This window comes from Prosopis cineraria, unplaced genomic scaffold (assembly GCF_029017545.1).
Source record: "Prosopis cineraria cultivar Desert tree isolate PC_DT_omini unplaced genomic scaffold, ASM2901754v1 PC654, whole genome shotgun sequence".
Classification (NCBI taxonomy): Eukaryota; Viridiplantae; Streptophyta; class Magnoliopsida; order Fabales; family Fabaceae; genus Prosopis; species Prosopis cineraria.
The window spans coordinates 2,024-23,511 of NW_026555979.1; the positions used below are offsets into that span (position 1 = coordinate 2,024).

Genomic DNA, 21,488 nt, shown 5'->3' on the forward strand with positions numbered 1-21,488 from the left:
AAGGTTCGAAGTCCCTTCACCAAAAGGGAAGTGCGGTGCAGGGGAACTAATTAACTAAACGGAACCAAGGAACTGAGCGACAACCAGCAGCGTGAACAGAGGACGATGAGCAGAAGAATGGAGGCTTTGAGTGCACGTGCTCGCACCCACAGAACGACATCAACAGAGGACAGGAAGGAAAAGAAGGTTCTAGCAACGCAAAACAGAAATGATAAGAAAAATCTGGTGGCAATGAACCCACAGCAATGGAGGAAGCACAGACGAGCTGCTGCACTGCAGCACTGGTCGACGGCGGCTGCAGGGCGGAGGAGCAAAAAAAGGGAAATGGAGGGTTTTAACGAAGATTGATCTCTCTCTCTTCTAATTTGTTCTGGAGCATGTGAAAATGATTGACCAGAACGAAAAGAAATGGCTGAAATGTATTTCATTTTCGTTTTTTTTTTTTCAAAAAGGGCATTTCATTAATTTCATGTAACTTGGCAAAATGCGCTATCCCGCCTAGACAAATAATAAATTTTCCTTGAAATTTATAACAATACTCTTAAAATACTTTATTCTAAATCTTAATTTTCTTAATTAGTTTTTTTTATATTAGATTATTTCATAATTATTTTTTATTTTTTACTATTGTTGGACCCCCTTCATTTTTCTTTCCTTTACAGTTATTGAATTTTTTGAATTAATCATTCAGTGCATTTTAAAAAAAAATTGTAAATTCCCAGGTCATTACATCTTTCATCTTTGATTGAGTTCGTGATCTTTGCCTATTGTTGTTGGAAAGGATACTGCGATCTTTTTCATCTTCATTTGTCGGGAAATTCTAAACACTGATCCTACATTAACTTGTCGCAGAGAAACACAATTAAAAAAAAAAAAAGAAAAGAAAAGGAAAAAGAAAACTCAATGCGGTTTTAAATATTTCTGACATTAACTATAATGCGAGAATTTGCAGTGTTAAGCTTCCTTTTTCCATGTACATAAACAACTAACTATAATGTGATTGTTGGCTTATAATATACCATGGCGAAAGTGCATTCAAATGAATTTTCAATTGCTTTACTACGCTATATTATTTCCTTCAGAAATTTAGCTCTGATTTTTTATGACCAATATTCTGTATATGTTTGCTTTGCGTATCCTGGAAATACATGATCGGAGAAAGTCAGAAACCATTGAAACTGTAACAAAAAACATTGCTTTTAAGAAGCCAATTGCATTGCCCAACCAAATCAATCCACAGCTTAATACAATCCCAAAGAAACTTGCGGGTGTGACTCAATGTTTCTGGCCACTTCTGTTATTGATAATTCAACTTTGTTCACGCCAAACCCAAGAAAAGACAGAATAATAATAAAATAAAACTTATATCCAAATGACTACAAGTTTCTAAACATGTAAACAATGGTGCACCTACCACTTGCCTATCGCAAAACCCATCGAGAAAACAAGCAAGCAAGCATAATCATGAATCATGAGTTGTCTTCTTGTCAAGCATGTAAGTAATGCTTTGCATTGTTGGGCGAGATTGGGGGTTTGTTTGTAAACAAGAAACAGCCAAATTACTTATCATAGCCAATTCTTTCAAGCTTTTTTCCTTTGTTGGAGGTGACAGACGTGGGTCTAAAATATCTTTGAAGTTGATGTTTTGAAAACCAGATGCTTGTATGTGGGAAATTAGTTCTGCTGGATGATTTCCCATGAGAATCTCAAAAGCTAAAACGCCAAAGCTGAACACATCACACTTTCCAGTCACTGCCATTGTGTATGCAAACTCTGCCCCAGCCAGTTGGAAGTCATCATTGGCCAATTGCATTAATGACAAAAAGAAATATGAAATTATATTGGTCAATTTCTAAAGATAATCCATACTGGAAGAATTTTAACAAATTAGAAGTTTGAAACTAATGTGACTGCTCTAAAATATCAGCTCTCAAACTTAAACATTAGTGAAGTAGAAAAATTTAGGAAATTTTAGATGACCTTTTGCGGTTAAAATATGAGTCTTCTTTTGTAAGAACTAATTACAAGTTGTGAAGGAGAATGTGACAAGTTAATTTAAAGCTTAATAGAGTGACAAATAGGATAAGAAGCTAACCTGGAGCAGCATAACCAAATGTGCCAGCAAAGGAAGTCCAGATAGGTGAATCTGGCTTCAGGAACCTTGCAGTGCCAAAGTCTGAGATATGCGCTTCTAGATTTTCGGACAATAATACATTCTTGCTTGATATGTCTCTGTGGATTATTGGCGGGTTACAATCATGATGCATATAAGACAAAGCTTGCGCTACTCCTTTGACAATTATAACTCTCTTTGGCCAATCTAACTCAATAGCTTTTTGGTCATTTCTCAGCATATCAACTAAGCTTCCTTTTTCCATACTCATAAGTCAAAAATGTGTGCCTGGGGTCTAAGCAAAATCCATACAACTTAACAATGTTCCGGTGACGTATCTCAATCATGGCTTCTATCTCACTTTTAAAGGATTTTATACTTTCAAAGTCTAAGCTGTCTGCCTCACATCCTAACTTTTTAACAGCAACTACTCGGCCTCCTGGTATCTCCGCTTGGTAAACTTTTCCTAATGTTCCCTCGCCAATGCAGTAGGTGTCATCAAAGTTCTTAGTGGCTTCAATTATGTCTTCATAAAAAATTTTACCATTGAAATGCCGTATAGAAAATGGATTTTTGTTCTCATTTGCCGGGATCTGTTTCATCACTCTTGTCTTGCAGCCAAAAACAAGAATGCAAACTAAAGCTGATGAAACAAGCAGTGCACCTCCCAAAGAACAAACAATTGCTGCTATGACTTTCTTTTTGTTGCTTCCACTTCCAGGTTCTAGGACTGAGACATTGCAAGATTGCAGGCCTTGTATATTCCCACATAATTCTTTGTTGTTACGTAAATCAACTGGATAGGAAGAATTAAATATGCCACTATTAGGCACATGACCCTCCAAATTGTTGTAGGAGAGGTTAATGCTTGACAAGCTCAACATTTCACCAAGGGAATCGGGGATAGAACCAGATAGATTGTTGTGAGAGATATTCAAGATTATCAAATTTTTGAGCTTGCCAAGATCAGATGGAATTTGGCCAGAAAGTGAATTGTAACTGAAGTCCAAAAGATCTTGTAAGGCTGCCAGATTTCCAATTTGGTATGGGATTGTTCCATTCAACTCATTGTTGCTCAAATTTAAACTCAACAAGTTTGAGCATTCCCCTATCTCATAAGGGATTGATCCTTTTAGCATGTTTGCTGACAGGTCTAATGTTTGCAAATTAGAAAACTTTCCAATGCTTGTCGGTATCAATCCTAAAAGTTTGTTGCTACTCAAAGATAGAGTGAAGAGGCTAGAGGAATTCCCTATTTGCGAAGGAATCTCTCCAAATATTTGATTGGAAGATAGATCTAGCTCTGCAAGTTGGTTCAACTGAAAAATCTCATCAGCTATAGTGCCACCTATTGAATTTTCAGATATACCAAGATACCACAAATTTTTGCACCTTCCCCAATCTGAAGAGATCTCACCTTGCACGTTATTGTAGCTAAAGTCCATGTAAGTAAGATTAGGATACACTCTAAAATCTTGATCTGCATAACCCCTTAGTTGGTTAGATTCCATTCGAACCCTATATAAGGATAAGCAATTTCTCAGGCTTATTGGGATTGGGCTGGTGAAACTATTGTAGTCAGCAGTGAAATTGACAAGCTTACCACCTTTACACACTTGCGGTGGTAGCTCTCCTATGAAGTTGTGAAACGGAAAGAGCAGAAACAGAGCAGAAACGGAAGGCACACACATAATAGAGCAGAAACGAAAGACACACACATAATGGAGCATAATAAACTCTTTGTAACCTCCCCTTAATTTCTGTAACCTCCCTTTAAATTTGTATGGTTCAGTTTCACGATTCCAAGACTATAAATAGGACCCTTATGGTTGTGTAAGAGGCAGACTTGAAAAGAATAAGAATTGCTTATTTTCATTTGGTTTCTGTGCCATTTTGGTATCAGAGCTGGTCCAGAGAGCGAGAGAGTGAATTACAGTTGAGAAAGTATGTCGGAAAGAAGAGAGATTCAGAGGAGGAGTCCCTGACGTCTTCGTGTTTTGCAATCCAGGCATTTTCTTGAAAAACTAACATCACCATCGTGCTTAGGAGGTCTGAAAACGTGGAACAAAAGGTTCCCTGTCACAGGAAAACGCCACACGCGCCGTCACGCGCCGTCCCCAGAAGTCCAAGCGCCTCGCCGCTGATACACGGGCCGTCACGCGCCATCCAGAGGTTGAAGACGTTGACGTCAGCTGCCACGTCAGCGATCTGACCGGTCAACGACAGGTCAGCCTAGTAGTGTTCTGCCACATGTCATCGTCACCACGTCACTGTACCCAGTCAGCCAAAGTTTCATAAATTACATTTTTGCCCTAAATCTTTCGGTAATTCCAAATTGGCCTCTAATTTTTATGAAATTTTATATTGACCCCTAAATTTTTTTGAAATTCCATTTTAACCCCTAAACTTCCTAAAATTACACTTTTGCCCCTTTATTTTACCTGAATTCCATTTTAACCCCTATATTTTTCATAAATTGCAATCTGACCCATCATTCTTCCAGAATCTCTATTTTACCCCTTAGACAGTCTAAAATCTCCATGTTGCCCCTAGCCTTTTGAAAAAATCTCACTTTACCCCTATATCCTTCAACATTTCCATCTGCACCCCAATCTTTTCCATATCCCTAGCCTTGACACTTATCCAAAATGCCTCCAAGACGTAGACATGTGCACGAGGTTAAGATGGAAGAGATGAGACGTAGGATATGAGAGTTGGAAGCCACTGTAGAATTGCAGCAAACTCTGTTAAACAACAACAGAGAAAACTTAGAGGGAGATTCAGGAAGCAGTAGTTCGTCATCTACCGACAACCGCCGCCGCCCATGACAACAAAAATTCCGGCCTAATGACATCAAGGTTGACATTCCTGAATTCGTGGGAAGGCTCCAGCCAGACGAGTTTATAGATTGGCTGTAAACTGTTGAATGAGTATTTGAATACAAGGAGATTCCAAATATGCAGAAAGTCAAGATTATTGCCCTCAAACTCAAGAAACATGCTTCTATTTAGTGGGAAAACCTCAGATAGAAGCGGGAACGTGAGGGAAAGCACAAGATTGAGACCTGGGAGAAAATGAAATGCCAGCTCACTAGGAAATTTCTGCCAGATCATTACCACCAGGATAATTTTATCCAGTTGTAAAATCTTCGACAGAGATCCTTATCTGTAGAAGAATATACTAGAGAGTTTGAACAACTCATGATGAAGTGTGATATTCAGGAGAAGGAGGAGCAAACAATAGCTCAGTACCTTGCAGGCTTAAACACATATTAGTCATCTAGTCCAGCTTCAACAATATTGGACCTTAGATGATGTCATCTGTCTAGCCCTGTGTGTTGAGAAGCAGATACCCAAGAGGTCCACTTTCCAGTCTTCGTCCTCTAGGGGTTATCCAGAAGGCCGTAAGGCAGAATTTCAGCAGACCAACTCCTTAAACAAGCCACAACCTACTGGTATGCACAAACCACCATCCAATGTTGCCAAGGAATCTAGTTCTAAAGCAGTCAAATGCTTTAAATGCTAAGGATTTGGCCACATTGCTACGGACTGTCCTACTCGATGGGTTATCACCATTAAGGAAGGATCAGGGTATGAAGCACTTGAAGAAGAAGAGGAAGACACTGAGTTCTATGACACTGATCCTGTATATGATGAGGAGGTCACACCTGCTAATCAAGGAGAAGCATTGGTGCTTAGATGAAGTCTGCATACAATAATAGTCAAAGAAGAACCTTAGCTATGACGCAACATTTTTCACACTTGTTGCACGGCTCAAGGAAAAGATTGTAATGTCATCATTGACAGTGGAAGCTGTGAAAATGTAGTATCTGACTACATGGTGGAGAAATTAAAGTTGCCAACACAAGATCATCCACAACCTTACAAGCTGCACTTGCTCAACAAAGGGAATGAGGTAAAAGTTTCTAAACAATGCCTTGTGACCTTTTCTATTGGGAATTGATATTGTGATGAAGTTTTATGTGATGTTGTTCCCATGGATGCATGCCACCTTCTCTTAGGGAGGCCACGGCAATATGACCGACATGTTATGCACAACGGGCGAGTGAATACTTATTCTTTTACAAAAGATGGTGTCAAGTTCACACTAACGCCTCTACCACCCAGTGAGATTAGCCAATCTTCAAAGAAATCTAGTGTCTCTAAGCTGTTAGTGTCTTTGTTGACTAAGAAGGAATTCAAAGTATCAAAATCCGAAGCCCAAATGATGAGCTTTATTCTGGTGCTTGAGGTGAACGACGAGACGGCCAATCCACCTAGAGTCATTCCGCTATTGTCAGAATTTTCAGATGTAATATCTGATAAGATACCACCAGGGTTGCCTCCAATACGAGACATACAGTATGCCATTGACTTCATTCCAGGAACAATCATTCCTAATAAGCTTGCTTACAGGATGAGTCCCCAGGAACATGCCAAAGTTTAACGACAAGTTGAAGAGTTATTGAAGAAAGGGTTAGTTTGAGAAAGTGTCAGCCCTTGTGCTGTACCTGTTCTTCTAGTACCTAAGAAGGATGGGAGTTGGAGAATGTGTATTGACTGCTGAGCCGTCAATAAGATCACTATTAAGTATCGGTTTTCGATACCTCAGCTTGATGATATATTAGACCAGTTGTATGGTGCCACTACTTTCTCCAAAATTAACCTTCGTAGTGGGTACCATCAAATCAGAATTCAGCCAGGAGATGAGTGAAAGACCACTTTCAAGACCAGAGATGGCTTATATGAGTGGAATGTGATGCCTTTCGGATTAATAAATGCCCCTAGTACATTTATGCGCCTGATGAATCAGGTATTGAGCCTTTCATTAGAAAATTCGTTGTTGTGTACTTTGACGATATTCTTATTTATAGTAAGAATCAAGAGGAGCATTTAGATCACTTGCGGCAAGTTTTGCAAGCCTTGCGTGAACAGAAGCTTTATGCAAATCTCAAGAAGTACACTTTCCTCACCAGCGAAGTTGTGTTCTTGGGATACATCATTACTGCAAAGGGTGTTTGCGTTGATCCAAGCAAAGTTATAGCCATTGACAACTGGCCAATTCCAAAATCTATCCAGGAGGTTTGAAGCTTCCACGGATTAGCTTCTTTCTATAGGAGGTTCATCCGTAATTTTAGCTCAATTGCTGCACTACTTACAGACTACACCAAAGGAGAGAAGTTTCAGTAGACAGAGCAAGCTCAGAAAAGCTTTAAGGAGCTTAAGAAGAAGTTGACTGAAGCTCCAGTCCTAGCTCTTCCTAATTTTGATGTTTAAAGTTAGCTGTGATGCTTCTAACACCGGCATTGGTGCTGTCTTAAGCCAGGAGGACCATCCCATTGCCTTTTTTAGTCAGAAGCTCAATGATGCCAAGCTCAGATATTCTACCTATGACAAGGAATTCTATGCCATTGTCCAAGCTCTTCAATATTGGAGTTATTATCTCCTGAATAAAGAGTTCATACTTTTTTCTGATCATGAGGCTCTCAAGTATTTAAACTCCCAGCAGAAGATCAGTTGCAAACATGCTCGTTGGAGTGAATTCTTACATTTTTATCCATTCCTTATCAAACATAAGGCTAGAACTTTGAACTTCATAACTGATGCCCTTAGTCGTCGCCATGTGCTACTTACAATACTACAAACTAAGGTTGTTGGATTTGACTTTGTCAAAGAGTTGTATCAGGATGATCCTGATTTTCAAGGAGTATAGAAAGCAACTGTAAATCAACCTTTCCACCAGTTCTATAGACACGACGGGTTTTTATTTCAAGGTAAAACCCACTGTATTCCACAGGGTTCCTTGAGAGAAGCCATAATTTAGGAAGCACATGATGGTGGATTAGCTAGACATTTTGGACGGGATAAAATAGTTGATCTGGTAAAGGAGAACTTTTACTAGCCTTGACTTGAATGAGATGTCAACAGGCATATACAAAGATGCAGAATTTGTCACTTGGCTAAATCCAAGGGTCAGAATACCGGACTATACATGCCTCTGCCAATTCCAGAAGCACCCTAGGAAGATATAACTATGGATTTTGTTCTGGGTTTACCATGGACTCAGAGGCAAAAAGATTCTATCATGGTAGTTGTGGATTGTTTCTTAAAAATAGCCCATTTCATCCCATGCCAGAAGACCAACGATGCTATTCAAGTAGCAAACTTATACTTTAAGGAGATTGTGCATCTTCATGGCATTCCTAAAACTATCACTTCTGACCATGATGTGAAGTTTCTTAGCCACTTTTGGCGGACGCTATGGAAGAAGATGGGAACTAAGCTCCAATTTAGCAGCGCTAGTCATCCCCAGACAGATGGTCAAATTGAAGCTATAAATAGGATTCTTGGTAATCTTCTTCGCAGTTTTGTGGGGAAGAATTTGAAGTAGTAGGATCTTATTCTTGCTCAAGTTAAGTTTGCTTATAATAACTCTGTCAATCAAGCAATTGGGAAGTGTCCGTTTGAGGTTGTTTATGGCACTCATCCCCTTAGTCTACTAGACTTGAGCCCTTCACTTGATAAGCAGCAATATAGCTTTGATGCTGACCAAAGGGCTAAGGAAATTAAGAAGTTGCATGAGCAAGTCCGCGAGCGAATCCAAAAGCAGAATTTGAGATATAAAGCTCAACATGACAAGCATTGAAGACAGTAGACTTTTAAGGTAGGAGACTTGGTTTGGATAGATCTACAAAAGGAACGATTTCCTAAACAGCTAAATGCCAAGTTGTCCCTACGAGCTGATGGTCCATTCAAGATAATGCAAAGGATCAACAACAATACTTACAAGGTAGAATTACCTGGTTCTTATGGTGTATCTGCCACCTTTAATGTCGCTGATCTATCTCTGTATGTTGATAAAGATGATGAATTTAACTCAAGGGCGAGTTCTGCCCAACCCGAGGAGGATGAAACGGAAAGAGCAGAAACGAGAAGAAACAGAAGGCACACACATAATAGAGCAGAAACGGAAGACACAAACATAATGGAGCATAATAAACTCTTTGTAACCTCCCCTTAATTTTTGTAACCTCCCTTTAAATTTGTATGGTTCAGTTTCACGATTCCAGGGCTATAAATAGGACCCTTATGGTTGTGTAAGAGGCAGACTTGAAAAGAATAAGAATTGCTTGTTTTCATTCAGTTTCTGTGCCAAGTTGTTTTCAGCAAGATGCAAGACAGTTTAACATAAAAGGTTTCCAAATTCTTGTGGGACAGGACTATCTAATTTATTTATGTGTAAGAACACCTCAGATAGGTTAGTCAATCCACCAAAACTAGGAGGAATCATCCCTGAGAGTTGGTTTTCAGACATTTTAAGAACACTTAAATGTGTGCAGTTCCCAAGAGATGGAGGAATAGGTCCATAAAAGCTATTCCCATCTAAAGCTAGCACAGTTAAGTTTCTTATATTCCCTACTTCATCTGGAATTCTACTACCAAGTAGGGTGTCCTGAAAGAGAAGATTTCTGATCCCTATCAGTCCACTCTTGGGCTGATCAGAACCATCAGGAAAAAGATGAGGGTCTAGTGTCTCGGTAATATTGTTTCGTGAAACATCAAGCTCGTAAACTTGAGTCAAATTAGCAAGAGAAATAGGTAAAGTGCCATTGAGGTTGTAATGACCTTAAAATTTCAAATATATATAAATATATATTCTCTCAATTTATATTTTATTTAAATTAGTTTTATGATAAATGAAAAGTGGTGATTTAGTGAAACTTTCGTGAAACATCAAGCTCGTAAACTTGAGTCAAATTAGCAAGAGAAATAGGTAAAGTGCCATTGAGGTTGTAATGACCTTAAAATTTCAAATATATATATATATATATATATATTCTCTCAATTTATATTTTATTTAAATTAGTTTTATGATAAATGAAAAGTGGTGATTTAGTGAAACTTATGCTAATAGTTTACTTGAAGGTTCAGAGTTTGAATTCTTTTGACCAATAGGCTAAATTTTATTAGTGTAAAATTTTGGAAAAGATTACAAGAAGTGCCCATTTCTCTTATGTTATTAAAGAAAAAGCTATGCCCTCTCTTGTAATTTTTATGATTTTCTAATAGTCAGATTTTTATTTCTCTCCCCTCTCGGTCAGACGCACAGAAGGGTGAAAAAAATTTTGAGATCTTTCGACTTAAGCTTCACCGATGCCAGCTCCCTCTGTTGCTCTTTGATTTTTCCGGCGAGCTCTTGTCGCTTTACCTCCAGTCAAGTCTTCCCCATTTTCTTTCCTCTTCTTTTCTTCTCTTTTTCGACAGTGCACACGCGTTCTAGACCAGAGGAAGAGAGTTGGAAATTTTTTTCTTGATTCCAGTAGCTTCGAACTTCAGATCCGAAATATCCTTCCTATCATCTTCCTCTCCGTGGTCTTATCCTCTAGCTAGTGATAATAGCGTGCTTGTTATCGCCTAGTCATCTTCCTCGTTCGATGATTTGCCTCCTTCACTCGCGACTGCGTTGTTGCTAGTGCGTGGGAGCTGATTCATGGAAGCTAAAAAACTAGACGGAGCTGCTACTGATGCTTCTTTTTATTCTTGATTTGATTTTGCTGGCTTTGTTCTTCTTTTTTTGTATGATGCATCAGATTTTCCCTCCCCTGTTCAGCTTAAGGTGTAATTTCTTCTCCCTTTCACTGTCTTTGTTTGGAAATTTCTGGTACAAAAACTTCAAGTCTTCTCCATATTTATTTTCGTGCGAGCAGGTGTATGAGTTGATGAATTGAGGTGCAAAAATTTTCTCCATAAAGGAAAAGCTTGACTGGTTGTAATGTGTATAAAGGAAAAGCTTGATTAAAGATGAAATTTGTGGTTGTATAAGAGAAGGAGATGATGGAGTGGGTTTGTATTTTAATTGAAATTCATTATAACATTGCTATCAAAAATTTTAAGGAAGTGATATTGATGAAGAAGAGATTAATATGAGCTTAAATATTGATACCCATAAATTATTTGATTAAATGCCCGTTTGGAGAGTTTTTGCTTGACTGTGTGTTTTCTAAAGTTGTAATGATTGAGGCAAAAAGGATGATTGATTCAAAGGTTATTTAGTAGAGTTTTAATTTGAGCATTGCAAAGGAGTTTATTTAAGAAGTTATTGAGGTCTTATTTGAGTTTTGAATTGTTGAGAGTTACAAAATTGAAAGGTTATAAAGTACATTATTATTTTGGAAGTTATATTTGAATGCTTGAAAATGGTTGGGTAATAGAATTAAAGGTCTCGTGTTTTATTGAATGGTTTGAAATGTCACACATTAAATGTTTGGTAAAAAGCTTAAGAGAAAAAAAAATTTTATGAATGAATTGTGTTCTTAAAAAATTCAAAATTATTATTGTTAATTTTAGTTGAGTAGGTTCTCTCGAAATGGGGTCTTGTTGGTTTTAAAAAAATAATAAAGTCTGTTAAAATATTATTATATATTATATGTTATAGGATGTTTGGAAGAAGGGAAGCTCAAATAGAGTCATAAGAAATGAGTTTGGAGCCTTGAGGATACTACAAGTAAGTGGATAGCGTCCCAACTGATTTTTTTCAATCAAAATTTCCTTTACTAAAATACTATGTTTTTTTAAAAATCATTTTAATAGCATTAATGCGGTTATTGGATATTTGTTGATTAACATTTCTTTATTTTGAGAAATTAGCTTTACAAAATTTGAAATGTTATTTGATCAATCAAGTCAAGTTTGAACTTTGATTATGAGATTTTTATTTTATCAAATATTGGATTGATACAGAGAATGATTCATGCGAGTTCGACATTGAAAATTTTTTTTATTCAATAAATGCAAGCATGGGCATCGGATATGAAATTTGATTCTGACAAGTTTTAATGTTTAAAAGTATTCATGCGAGTTTGATTTTGAGAATGAAAACTGTATCATGAAAGTGATGATTTTCTCGTATGTTTAAAAATGGTTTTAAAAAGGGACTTTATATAGAATACTGATTGCTAACGGCAGTTCCGTTAGCCCTTGGCGCGCCATGGTACACCTAGCTAGTAGGGTGTATATAGGAGGTGCTAGCCCCGTGCGATGGCCAACGCATGTGAAACGAAGGGATGGTTATTCGTGAGCATCATACTCACGTTTGTTTTGTAGCTTCGGCTGCGTTTGATTACATACCCTCATGGACTGTGTGTCCACGTTTGATTTGTGGCTTCGGCTGCGTTTGATTATTTGCCCTCGTGGACTATGTGTTCACGTTTGTTTTCGTGGCAAGAGCCATGTTTAGTTATTTGCCCTCGTGGACTGTGTGTCCATGTTTGTTAATTGTTCTAATAAGTTCCTATAATATGAATTTGATTATTTGATAATTTTACATCCTATTGATTTTAATTAGTAAATTATTTATAATTATTGATTTTGTTTATTTGCTTCATTGCAATCAAGTGATAACATTATTTAATATGAGATTTTAATGGTTCGAGATTTTATTTAAAAATTTTATAAAGTCGTTTTATTTTGAAATTTATTCAACTTTTATAAAGATCGTTGCTTCTTTAACTTACATAATTGGTTAAATTTTTTTATGTTTAATTATTATTATTGGGACGTCATTCACTGGAAAAATATTTTTGGTCTCAGATAGTGTAGTAGACTGTGTACCTCCATTAGATCCTTAAAGGCATTTTGCTTCTGGACTGAAGTTGAGACACCATTTTGGTTAATTTCTATTTTGATGTAAATTTATAATTCATATATTGTATTTTTACAAATAATGTTTTAGGTGCTCCACATAGATTATAGTTAGAGTCCTGATTCTATATTGTGCTATTTGATTGTTGTGGAGGAGAGGAGTTCTCTTTTGCTGAGTTGATGATGTCATAGATTGTGATGAAATATTTTTTTGAGGTTCTATGTTTTCGGGGAGGTTCTGTTAAAAATCTTTACAAAAAGTTTAAGAATATTTTATTTCTTTAAAAAATTGTTACAATGATTTTCTATCCTATTTTAAATGAATTAAAATATTATATTAAAGTTTCCTTAATCAAGGCTTAAGGAATATATGTTTATGCATATATCTCGTGCCAGTCACGTCTAATTTTTAGGGCATGATAGAGGTAATTCGTAGAAAGGTCAAGGTATTGCAGTTTGGAGAGAACCCCAATGTTTTTTGGTATGCTACCAATCAGGTTGTTTGTTTTAAGATCAAGACGAAGAAGATTTGGAAATGTAGAGAAATTCAAGTTTTGAAGGGTACCTTCAAGGCCAATGTAAGCCAAGTTTATTTCAATCACACTTCCTGAAGAATTATCACATGTTGTTCCATGCCATGAACATGGGCTTTGAGCTGCACTTGAGTTCTGCGCTGGAGAGACCCATGACTCTAAGATTGGCTGACCTGTGAGACTGTCTTTATAATGACCCTAAATTTTAAATTAAACAATTTTTTTTTCTCCTAGTAGATATTTTATTAAAAAAAAAGTTTAATAGCAAGTAGAAAGGGATAATTTATAAGAATTTATACTAGAAATTTTTTTAAGGACTTAGGGTCCAAAGTTTTTTGAGAAAAAGCTTGATTTTAAAATTATAAGAGAATGTAGTGCCTTTTTTGTAATTTTATTGTGTTATTTCTTGTGATTTTCTCGTGTTCTTCCATGTAATTTTTCCAGAAACTTCTTTTGTTCGGTTTTTATGTCTTGCGTGGAGGCAAATACAGAGCATCCTGGAATCTTCTCTTCACCGACTTAGATTTCGTTTCTTTCATCATTTTCGAAACCTTCCTCCTCCCCTTTGAACTTATACTTCTTCTCACCGGTAGCGTGCATGTTGCTTCGCTGGTTCATATCTTCTGTTGAGCGTGCAGACTGATCAGAATCCTTCGTTCATCCCTATTTCGCTGCTTCTTTGTTCAGGTTCGACAGTTCTATGTGCATGTGTGTTTAGCTTCAGTTTTTCTTCCTCCTCAGCTGTGGGAGGCTCGTGTGTGCGTGAATAATAAGCTCAAGTTTTTTTTTCAGTCTACAATTCTGTTGCTCACCGTTATAGAGGTCGGAGTCACGAGTTTGTCGTTCCCCTGTTCTTTGTTCACCATGGATTCCTTCTTCTCCCTTGCTCGTTGGCATCATTTAGGTACTGGTGAATGAAGCTCGTCCTTTGTCCTCCTCCTCCTTCGTGCAACAGCTTCTCTTTCCTCCTCCACCATCGAGTTCTGTCGGGCTCCCTCTCCCCTGTACAGCTCCTGCAAATCTTCTCTCTTCTTGCTGTGCTGTCTATGATTAAGGTGAGAAGTATTGAGATCTTCTTCCCAATAATCTTGTGTGCGTGAGTGTGTGAAGTATTAGTTGAAGTTGTTTTTTCCCTCTGGTGATGTTGCTGTCCGTGCGATGAAAGAAGAAAGAAATTTAAATTGAATTGGAAATAATTCTCTACACTTGTGAGTGTGGACTGCTGTTGCTATGCGTTAGAGTGTGGTTTGCTCTGTGTGTCCGTGAAATTACCAAATTTTAGCATGTTTTCTGTTATTGCCGTGCTGTTATAGGGGAGAGACAATTCAAATATTGAGCTACCAATTTATTTTAAAGATTGAGAATGATATACTCATGGGTCATAATTTTTAAGTTAAACTAATTGTTTAGATTGGGTGATGTTGAAGAATTTGTCAGGATGAAGTTAGAAAAGAATAGCTCAAATATAAAACTTAAATATTGATGCTTATAAGATGTTTGTTGAAATGTTTGCTACTGAATGTTGCAAAGTTCATAAGAAATAATAATAATAATAGTAATAATAATAATAGTAATGTGATTATTTAAATCCTTGAAATTGAATAGTTTGTTGATGAAATATATGTCTTTACGTACAAGTTGTAAAGTTGATTTACTCGTTGGATTTGTATAGCACCAAAAAAGGGAAATTGTTAGGTTATGTGATGACTGAGGTTTTTATTAAACATGAAATAAGAAGAGTGTTAATGATTGGGGTTGAATGTTGTTGGTTTAAATGCTAGATTAATTTAGAGTATCACTGGAGAAAGCGGGAAATTGAGGGAGTTTAATTATAAAATTATTGAAAAACTCTCAGGTAAGTGGATAGCGTCCCAACTAATTTTTTTTAGTCAAAATTTCTTTTACTGTAATATTACGTTTTTTTAAAATCATTTTAATAGCATTAATGCAATTATTGAATATTTGTTGATTAATATTACTTTATTTTGATAAATTAGTTTTACCAAATTTAAAATGTTATTTGATCAATTAAATCAAGTTTGAACTTTGATTATGAGATTTTTATTTTATCAAATATTGGATTGATACAGAGAATGATTTTTGTGAGTTTGACTTTAAAATTTTTGAGTATTCAATAAATGCAAGTATGAGTATTGGATATGAAATTTTATTCTGACAAGTTTTAATGCTTAAAAGTATTCATGTGAGTTTGATTTTGAGAACGAGAACTATATCTTGAAAGTGATGATTTTCTCGCATATTTGAAAATGGTTTTAAAAAAAAGAGACCTTAAACAGAACACTGGTTGCTAACGGCAGTTTTGTTAGCCCTTGGCGCGCCATAGTACACCTAGCTAGCAGGGTGTTTATAGGAGGTGCTAGCCCCGTGCGATGGCCAACGCACGTGGAATGGAGAGATGGTTATTCGTGAGCATCGTACTTACGTTTGTTTCATGGTTTCAAGCCGCGTTTGATTAGTGTTACCCTCGTGGACTGTGTGCTCACATTTGTTTCGTGGCTTCGGCCATGTTTGGTTACTTACTCTTGTGGACTGAGTGTCCACGTTTGTTTTCGTGGCATAAGCCGCGTTTGGTTAGTTACCCTTGTGAATTATGTGTCCATATTTGTTAATTGTTCTGATAAGTCCCTATATTTATGAATCCTATCGTTTGATGATCTCATATTCTATTAGTTTTTTATTTAGTAATTTGTTTGTAAATATTTATTTCATTTATGTGCTTTCTTGAAATCAAGTGATATTAACATTTTCTATGATAGTTCAATGATTTGAGATTTTATTTGAAATTTATAGAGCCATTTTATTATGAAGTTTATAAAGTTTTTATGAAAATTTTGTCTATTTAATTTACATAACTATTTCAAACTTTTCATTTTATTTATATCCTATTATTTATTATTGGGACGTTATTCACTGGAAAAGATATTTTGATCTCAGATGGTATAGTTGAACTCGTAACTCAAGGTATCCACTGAGGAGTTTTATTGCTGAATTGAAGCAGAAGAATTATTTTAGTCAAATTTTAATTTGATGAAAATTTGAACTTTATATCTACATTGGCGTCTGGCCTTAGGTGCTCCACGTAACTACAAGTAAGATCCTCACATTTCTTTTAAAATTGAATATCTGATTTAATATTATAACATTTTTAATTACTTTACTAGTGTGTTTAACATATAAATTTCAGAGTTTCTCTGATCACGGCTTAAGGGATGTGAGGTTTATGCCCATATCCCATGTCGGTCACACTTGATTTTTGGGGTGTGACAATCTTTCCACCTTAGAAGGGCTTCTGTTTCAATCTCTTCATATATTCTTAAACAATTGCCAAGAAAACCGCACATATGGCTTGAACTGCAAGGTGAGCATCAAATTTATGCTTGTCATCCATTTTTATGAAACTGGTTCTCTCCCTCCCTCCCTCCCTCCCTCTTTTTTTTTTTTTTTGCACATATTTATGTTGTTTTCTGGGGATTTAAACAGGACTCTGGTTTGTTACACGAATTGACAATATGTATTATGTAGTTAACTTTGCATGGGAATATGGCAACATTTGTTCTCAATATGTCAATCTGATAAATAGAGCAGAATGTAACTTTTGAATTATATAATATTCTATCTACAAGCACTTCGTGGATTCTTATGGTTTTGGACCTTCCTTCTATTTTTAATATTTTTCTGTAACCTTCAATTTGGATGGGAAGAAAGGTTGAGAGAAAAGAAAATAAAAGAAGAAAAAATGAGGGAAAAAAAAAGAGACAATTGAAAAGAAAATGTTATAATTTCTTATATTGGATAGACAAGAGAAAATTGGGAGAAAAGAAAATAAGCAAATATCACAAAAACTATAATACTCTTATATTAAAATATATCATGTTTCATGTAAGTATCATTATAAAAATAAATTGAAGGTAGAAATTAAATTAAAATCCACATCATAAAATTAATTTAAAACCAAAAGAATTGTTAAAAAATGTATTTCAATGTAATTATATTTTAAAAACAATAATTTTGTGAAAATAACTTATTTCTATTTAAAAAAATTTGGTATTTAAAAAAATAAATATAATAAAATAAAAAAATATATAGTATACACTATCCAATATTATCAATAAAAAAAACGCTAGATTATCCAGTATTATCAATAAAAAAACAAAAAAAAAATCTAGTATAGAGACGCAACAAGCATGGAATTGCAAACGAAAAGGGTGGGGACAAATGGCATACCAGTGAAAAATCAACTAGCAAATCCAAAAAACTCAACACGGCAGACCAGCTTCAAAAATGATTTTACTCCAAAAATGGAAAAGGGGGAAAGAGGAGAGCAGATGGGGAACGAAATTTTACTCCAAAATCTCTCCATTTGTGAGAGCAAATTTGGGGAGCTATTTCAAATTAACCACAATATAGTTCTAGTTCTATACAATATAACCGTTATATAAATAAAACTATATAGTGATTATTTTAAAACAATTGCTATATAGTTTACTAAGCAACCTGTAAAAAGCCAATTAAAACTGGAGCTAACTAAGGATGTGGATTCTCTCCATACTCTTTCTCTCAATACATTTGTTCATACCTAATCGTAACCATTCATTTAATTATTATATTTTGATTTCATGGTGTGAGATTACTAATTATAACATTAAAATAAGTATGTTATTCACTATGATCACTTAAATACTTTTGAAAATAAGATCACAATGCTTATTAATAATAACCATTAAATGAATAGTATATTTATTTTAATTCTATAATTAGCAATTTCAGACCATTAAACCAAAATAATAATTAAATAAATGGTTAGATGGGTATGGAGAGATATATTTAGAGAGAGTATGTCAAAACTAGAACAAACAATATAACTTATATTCTGAAATATATAGCATGAGAATATAACGGTTAAAAATGGTCATATATATTGATAAAAATAATTGCTATATGGAAAAATTTTGCAATAGTGCAATCCCAAACCCATGAGGTGAGACAATGAGAGAGTACTAATACTCCAAATAAAGTCCATACCATACATGGCTTTTTTATATAGATTTTAGAGTTACCAAGAGGCTAGGTGATTAATACCATTGACAACCTAATCAATTTGAGGGGTAGATGGAAGGATGAATTAGTCAAGGTGCATGATTAATCATTACAAGGAAAGTAAATTAACATAATTTAAAGGAAGGCAAAAGACAAAAGGAGGCCAATAATTGTCAATTAAAAATAGGGCCAAAAAGACAAAAGGAATGGAATTAAAGGAAAAGTAAAAGAAAGAAAGTAAAGAGGAAAAAAAAAAGGAAATTAAGAAGATACAGTGAAAATGACAAAAATGGAAAAAACAAGAATAATAAAGTTGGTAAGAAAACAACTAATTAATTTAAAAAGAATACTTTCTTTTTCTTAAAGTATAGCTTAATAACACCACTTTGACAAAAGAAAAAAGAGAATAACAAAGTTGGTATAAAAAAAATTAATTTTGAAATAATATTTCTTTTCATGAATAAAGCTTAAAAACACGACTTTTCCTTGAATTCAAAGGATGCTGTAAATAAAAAATATTTATTAAAAGAAAAATAAATGAACTTGATTGACAAAAGAAATAAAGCAATAGGAAGTAAATATTTAGTTAATAAATCCGAAGGAAAAAAGCAAGAAAACTAAAATACAAAAAAATAACATAGAAAAGAACGTTCCTCATTTTCCATTATAATTAGCCTAAAATTTTTGTTGGGGGGGGGGGGGGGAGGACCTTTTTTTTCCCCCTGAAGTGCTAACTAATCTGAGCTGACTCATTTCTCTTAACAACCTTGCATTTGAAGGAGGTTTGTGAATAAACCAGCTGCTGGAATAACGGTGGCCATGTGATCTATTAATGGCTAGTGTTGAACAACTTTTAAAATAAGTTGAGTTCTATCGTGTTTTGCTTGAAGAATATGACATTCATGGAAAATATTATTATTATTTTATTTCCAATTAGTTTGTACTGTATATTTATTATCTTTTAAATTATTTATAAACATTGTTATTATCACTTTTTATATAGTGAAAATCGCATTCAAAGACCTAGAAAAAAAGTTATTCACAAACAAGGATAAATGACATATAATCATTTCATAAAAAACAAGTTCATGTTCTCATTTAATAAAAAAAAAAATCAATTTCTTATTAGCCTCCTCTGTGAATAATATTCTTCACAGCTCCTCGAATGAGATTTTTCTTTTATTATATTTAATAGTTAAAAGATATAAATGGAGTTTTTTTGAGCAACAAAACATCACCTATACAAACAGTTTATTGCTTCTGCGAGTGACAGAAGTTTAACAGAAATCAATAAAATTGATCATCATTCAAAGTAAATCATTTTGCCCCCCTTAAAAAAAATTTTAGCAGCAGATAGTGATTAACTCTTATATATAACATGCTTATCTGAGTATGAGTCACTATTAATAAGACTTTAACTAAGAGAAAAACAAAATTTATTACTTTCTCTATTCCAAATTATAAGATGTTTTAGGGGAGATTTAATGTCTTAAAATATAAGATACTTTGAGAAGATCAAAATTTTATTAAATAAGCCTATTTCAATATGACTCTTTCTCTCTCTCTCTATTTAATAATTAAGTGTAAATTTATGGTTATTAAATGAAGGTATTTTTAAAAGTTTATATTTTTGTTTTGAAAAAATAAGATTGTTAACTATATTTAATGAGATTCATTAGTATATGAGATTTTATCTAAAAATGTCTTATAATTTGAAATTGAGTGAGTATTATTTTAACACTCAACAAAATACATTCCAATCAAGAAAAGTGGCTTGCATAAATCCATCTTCATATGGACATGACTTGTTCGCTATGCAAATTGTTCACGGCAAATTCATAGTGTGAACAAACAGCACATTCATTCTCAACTCAATTATGAGCAATCTCTTGTTCATGGCTTTAGCATCTGAGCTATGCTTCGCACGGTTGGCCTCGATTGAGGGTTAATTTGTAAGCCTGAAAGGGCTAGATTGTTAATCAGATCCAATTCTTTCAAAATTTGGTTCCCTGAAGGTGGTGATAGTGGTGGGTCTAGGATCTCCTTTAAATTAACGTTTTGAACTCCAAATGTTTGTATATCAGAAATCAGATCACCTGGATGCTTCCCCATGAGAAGCTCAACAACCAAAACACCAAAGCTAAACACATCACATTTCTCAGTCAACTAACTGTTGGAGCTAACTATTAAAAAAAAAATTAGCTAATGATTTTTTGTAAAATAACCATTATATATTTGGTAAGTATATAATGGTTATTGTCAAAAAACCGTTATATAGGCAAGGTTCATGGAACTCAAAACTAGAACAAGCTATGTAACAGTTATTTGTAAATAGTGATTAAAAACTATTATATATATATATATATATATATGTATTGGCAAACATAAATGGTATGTAGAGACCTTTTCGCAGTATACAATCCCAAACCTATGGGGTGAGACAATGAGTGAATAACACTACAAATAAATTTCCTACTCCAATAAAATGAAACATGAGCTTTTATATATAGATTTTAGGGTTACAAATTAACTAGGTGATTAACACTGTTGACAAACCTAATCAACTTGAGGGGTTGGTGGAAGGATGAATTCATCAAGATGACTGGTTTGTTATCATGTTAATCATTAAAAGAAAAATAAATTAACAAATTTAAAGGAGGACAAGAGAAGTAAAGTGATCAATTAAATGTGTGCTGCTTAAAGATAAATGTGTTTTGTGCTTGACCTAATAATTTCTTGGCTTCTGGACTTTTATGTTCAGAGAGGGGGGGCAATACTTGTCAATTAAAAACAGAAGCAAAAGCACAAAAGAAACAAAGTTAAAGAAAAAGCAACAGAAAGAAAGTAAAGGAAAAAAAAGGAAAGAACATAAAGTGAAAATGACAAAAGAAAAAAGACAATAAAAAAGTTGGTAAAAAAGAAAAAGAAATGGACACAATTTAAAGAAATACAAAAGAAAAAAAGCAATAGGAAGTAAATATCTAATTAAGAAATCAGAAGGAAAAAAAGCAAGAAAACTAAAATATAAAAAGTAAGATAGAAAGGAAAACATTCCTCATTTTCCGTTAAAATTAGCTTAAAATTGTGGGGAAAAGGACCTTTTGTTTTTTTTTTTTTTTTTTTTGCTAAAGTGCTTACTAATCT

General features: G+C 34.6%; 1 long non-coding RNA gene and 1 pseudogene across 1 annotated transcript; one reads left to right on the forward strand and one right to left on the reverse strand.

Annotated features, from left to right (window-relative positions):
- Nucleotides 1-1,418: 1,418 nt before the first annotated feature.
- Nucleotides 1,419-13,782, reverse strand: LOC129297920 (MDIS1-interacting receptor like kinase 2-like; annotated as a pseudogene).
- A 17-nt stretch (nt 13,783-13,799) lies between these two features.
- Nucleotides 13,800-16,844, forward strand: LOC129297921 (uncharacterized). The gene is made up of 3 exons (XR_008590278.1): nt 13,800-13,973; nt 14,079-14,341; nt 16,242-16,844. It is a non-coding gene; the product is annotated as an uncharacterized LOC129297921 (long non-coding RNA).
- Nucleotides 16,845-21,488: the final 4,644 nt, after the last annotated feature.